Source organism: Oncorhynchus keta, unplaced genomic scaffold (assembly GCF_023373465.1).
Source record: "Oncorhynchus keta strain PuntledgeMale-10-30-2019 unplaced genomic scaffold, Oket_V2 Un_contig_24578_pilon_pilon, whole genome shotgun sequence".
Taxonomy (NCBI): Eukaryota; Metazoa; Chordata; class Actinopteri; order Salmoniformes; family Salmonidae; genus Oncorhynchus; species Oncorhynchus keta.
The window spans coordinates 1-4983 of record NW_026283990.1 but is presented as its reverse complement, the minus strand read 5'-3'; the positions used below and the strand labels follow the sequence as shown (position 1 = coordinate 4983).

General features: G+C 48.6%; 1 long non-coding RNA gene across 2 annotated transcripts; it reads right to left on the bottom strand.

Annotated features, from left to right (window-relative positions):
• Positions 1-301: 301 nt before the first annotated feature.
• Positions 302-958, bottom strand: LOC127922102 (uncharacterized). Of its 2 annotated transcripts, none has more exons than XR_008110417.1 (3): positions 773-958; positions 539-654; positions 302-419 (listed from the first exon to the last, which is right to left on the bottom strand). It is a non-coding gene; the product is annotated as an uncharacterized LOC127922102 (long non-coding RNA). The 2 variants fall into 2 exon arrangements; XR_008110416.1 differs by having other exon boundaries at positions 715-957.
• Between the last annotated feature and the right edge of the window lie 4025 nt (positions 959-4983).

The window sequence follows — 4983 nt, the reverse complement described above, 5'->3', positions numbered from 1 at the left end:
AAGTAGGGCACTATGTTGTCAACTCTTCCCTGGTCCTTAGTGTACTAGAGGAAGTAGGGCACTATGTTGTCAACTCTTCCTGGTCCTTAGAGAGGAAGTAGGACACTATGTTGTCAACTCTTCCTGGTCCTTAGTGTACTAGAGGAAGTAGGGCACTATGTTGTCAACTCTTCCCTGGTCCTTAGTGTACTAGAGGAAGTAGGACACTATGTTGTCAACTCTTCCCTGGTCCTTAGTACTAGAGGAAGTAGGGCACTATGTTATCAACTCTTCCCTGGTCCTTAGTGTACTAGAGGAAGTAGGGGCACTATGTTGTCAACTCACCCTATAAAATCTGTTATTATGTTTTCTGTCAATATACCTAGTTAATAAACAGCTCTAAGGCCCTATAAAATCTGTTATGTTTTCTGTCAATATACCTGTATAATAAACAGCTCTAAGGCCCTATACAAACGCTCTGTTATGTTTTCTGTCAATATACCTGTTAATAAACAGCTCTAAGGCCCTATACAATCTGTTATGATTTCTGTCAATATACCTAGTTAATAAACAGCTCTAAGGCCCTATACAATCTGTTATGTTTTCTGTCAATATACCTAGTTAATAAACAGCTCTAAGGCCCTATACAATCTGTTATGTTTTCTGTCAATATACCTAGTATAATAAACAGCTCTAAGGCCCTATAAAATCTGTTATGTTTTTCTGTCAATATACCTAGTTAATAAACAGCTCTAAGGCCCTATAAAATCTGTTATGATTTCTGTCAATATACCTAGTTAATAAACAGCTCTAAGGCCCTATACAATCTGTTATGTTTTCTGTCAATATACCTAGTTAATAAACAGCTCTAAGGCCCTATACAATCTGTTATGTTTTCTGTCAATATACCTAGTTAATAAACAGCTCTAAGGCCCTATAAAATCTGTTATTATGTTTTCTGTCAATATACCTGTATAATAAATATTTACTTTTTACATTTAAGTCATTAGTTAGATCTTCATCCAGAGCTGACTTACAAATTGGTGCATTACCTTATGACATCCAGTGGAACAGCCACTTTACAATAGTGCATCTAAATCTTTTAAGGGGGGTGAGAAGGATTACTTTATCCTATCCTAGGTATTCCTTAAAGAGGTGGGGTTTCAGGTGTCTCCGGAAGGTGGTGATTGACTCCGCTGTCCTGGCGTCGTGAGGGAGTTTGTTCCACCATTGGGGGCCAGAGCAGCGAACAGTTTTGACTGGGCTGAGCGGGAACTGTACTTCCTCAGTGGTAGGGAGGCGAGCAGGCCAGAGGTGGATGAACGCAGTGCCCTTGTTTGGGTGTAGGGCCTGATCAGAGCCTGGAGGTACTGAGGTGCCGTTCCCCTCACAGCTCCGTAGGCAAGCACCATGGTCTTGTAGCGGATGCGAGCTTCAACTGGGAGCCAGTGGAGAGAGCGGAGGAGCGGGGTGACGTGAGAGAACTTGGGAAGGTTGAACACCAGACGGGCTGCGGCGTTCTGGATGAGTTGTAGGGATTTAATGGCACAGGCAGGGAGCCCAGCCAACAGCGAGTTGCAGTAATCCAGACGGGAGATGACAAGTGCCTGGATTAGGACCTGCGCCGCTTCCTGTGTGAGTCAGGGTCGTACTCTGCGGATGTTGTAGAGCATGAACCTACAGGAACGGGCCACCGCCTTGATGTTAGTTGAGAACGACAGGGTGTTGTCCAGGATCACGCCAAGGTTCTTAGCGCTCTGGGAGGAGGACACAATGGAGTTGTCAACCGTGATGGCGAGATCATGGAACGGGCAGTCCTTCCCCGGGAGGAAGAGGAGCTCCGTCTTGCCGAGGTTCAGCTTGAGGTGGTGATCCGTCATCCACACTGATATGTCTGCCAGACATGCAGAGATGCGATTCGCCACCTGGTCATCAGAAGGGGGAAAGGAGAAGATTAATTGTGTGTCGTCTGCATAGCAATGATAGGAGGGACCATGTGAGGTTATGACAGAGCCAAGTGACTTGGTGTATAGCGAGAATAGGAGAGGGCCTAGAACAGAGCCCTGGGGGACACCAGTGGTGAGAGCGCGTGGTGAGGAGACAGATTCTCGCCACGCCACCTGGTAGGAGCGACCTGTCAGGTAGGACGCAATCCAAGCGTGGGCCGCGCCGGAGATGCCCAACTCGGAGAGGGTGGAGAGGAGGATCTGATGGTTCACAGTATCGAAGGCAGCCGATAGGTCTAGAAGGATGAAAGCAGAGGAGAGAGAGTTAGCTTTAGCATTGCGGAGCGCCTCCGTGATACAGAGAAGAGCAGTCTCAGTTGAATGACTAGTCTTGAAACCTGACTGATTTGGATCAAGAAGGTCATTCTGAGAGAGATAGCGGGAGAGCTGGCCAAGGACGGCACGTTCAAGAGTTTTGGAGAGAAAAGAAAGAAGGGATACTGGTCTGTAGTTGTTGACATCGGAGGGATCGAGTGTAGGTTTTTCAGAAGGGGTGCAACTCTCACTCTCTTGAAGACGGAAGGGACGTAGCCAGCGGTCAGGGATGAGTTGATGAGCGAGGTGAGGTAAGGGAGAAGGTCTCTGGAAATGGTCTGGAGAAGAGAGGAGGGGATAGGGTCAAGCGGGCAGGTTGTTGGGCGGCCGGCCGTCACAAGACGCGAAATTTCATCTGGAGAGAGAGGGAGAAAGAGGTCAGAGCATAGGGTAGGGCAGTGTGAGCAGAACCAGCGGTGTCGTTTGACTTAGCAAACGAGGATCGGATGTCGTCGACCTTCTTTTCAAAATGGTTGACGAAGTCATCTGCAGAGAGGGAGGAGGGGGTGGGGGAGGAGGATTCAGGAGGGAGGAGAAGGTGGCAAAGAGCTTCCTAGGGTTAGAGGCAGATGCTTGGAATTTAGAGTGGTAGAAAGTGGCTTTAGCAGCAGAGACAGAGGAGGAAAATGTAGAGAGGAGGGAGTGAAAGGATGCCAGGTCCGCAGGGAGGCGAGTTTTCCTCCATTTCCGCTCGGCTGCCCGGAGCCCTGTTCTGTGAGCTCGCAATGAGTCGTCGAGCCACGGAGCGGGAGGGGAGGACCGAGGCGGCCTGGAGGATAGGGGACATAGAGAGTCAAAGGATGCAGAAAGGGAGGAGAGGAGGGTTGAGGAGGCAGAATCAGGAGATAGGTTGGAGAAGGTTTGAGCAGAGGGAAGAGATGATAGGATGGAAGAGGAGAGAGTAGCGGGGGAGAGAGAGCGAAGGTTGGGACGGCGCGATACCATCCGAGTAGGGGCAGTGTAGGAAGTGTTGGATGGGAGCGAGAGGGAAAAGGATACAAGGTAGTGGTCGGAGACTTGGAGGGGAGTTGCAATGAGGTTAGTGGAAGAACAGCATCTAGTAAAGATGAGGTCGAGCGTATTGCCTGCCTTGTGAGTAGGGGGAAGGTGAGAGGGTGAGGTCAAAAGAGGAGAGGAGTGGAAAGAAGGAGGCAGAGAGGAATGAGTCAAAGGTAGACATGGGGAGGTTAAAGTCGCCCAGAACTGTGAGAGGTGAGCCGTCCTCAGGAAAGGAGCTTATCAAGGCATCAAGCTCATTGATGAACTCTCCGAGGGGAGAGCATGGAATTCAAACGAGGCGATAGACAGATGGGTAAGGGGAGAAGAGAGAATGACCACTTGGGAGAGATGAGGATCCCGGTGCCACCACCCCGCTGACCAGAAGCTCTCGGGGTGTGCGAGAACACGTGGGCGGACGAAGAGAGAGCAGTAGGAGTAGCAGTGTTATCTGTGGTGATCCATGTTTCCGTCAGTGCCAAGAAGTCGAGGGACTGGAGGGAGGCATAGGCTGAGATGAACTCTGCCTTGTTGGCCGCAGATCGGCAGTTCCAGAGGCTACCGGAGACCTGGAACTCCACGTGGGTCGTGCGCGCTGGGACCACCAGATTAGGGTGGCCGCGGCCACGCGGTGTGGAGCGTTTGTATGGTCTGTGCAGAGAGGAGAGAACAGGGATAGACAGGCACATAGTTGACAGGCTACAGAAGAGGCTACGCTAATGCAAGGAGATTGGAATGTCAAGTGGACTACACGTCTCGAATGTTCAGAAAGTTAAGCTTACGTAGCAAGAATCTTATTAACTAAAATGATTAAAATGATACAGTACTGCTGAAGTAGGCTAGCTGGCAGTGGCTGCGTTGTTGACTTTGTAGGCTAGCTGGCAGTGGCTGCGTTGTTGACACTACACTAATCAAGTCGTTCCGTTGAGTGTAATAGTTTCTACTGTGCTGCTATTCGGGGCTAGCTGGCTAGCTAGCAGTGTTGATTACGTTACGTTGCGTTAAAGAACGACAATAGCTGGCTAGCTAACCTAGAAAATCGCTCTAGACTACACAATTATCTTTGATACAAAGACGGCTATGTAGCTAGCTATGTAGCTAGCTACGATCAAACAAATCAAACCGTTGTGCTGTAATGAAATGAAATGAAAATGTGATACTACCTGTGGAGCGAAGCGAAATGCGACCCGGGTTGTTGAGTGCGGAAGTTCTATTCGGTAGACGTTGGCTAGCTGTTGGCTAGCTAGCAGTGTCTCCTACGTTATGGACTACAAATAGCTGGCTAGCTAACTCTCATAAGTAAGATAATCGCTCTAAGACTACACTCTAAACTACACAATTATCTTGGATATTGACAGCAAAGACAACTCATGTGCCAGCTAACACCATCACACCGTCGTTCAGTTGATGTAATAGTTCTACAATTCTGCTATTCGGTAAACGGTGGGCGTTTGCAGCTGGCTAGCTGCTGGGCAGATAGCAGTGTAGACTACGTTAGGGCGACTTAAAATACGATAAATTACGCAATTATCTTTGATACAAAAGACGGCTATGTAGCTATTAAGAAGAAATTATGCTGATATTGGGCAAACCGTACTATAAAAATGTAATGAAAAATGTTATACTACCTGCGACGGGCGCGGATGCGACCGCCACCCAACCGGAAGTAGTTAAACAGCTCTAAGGC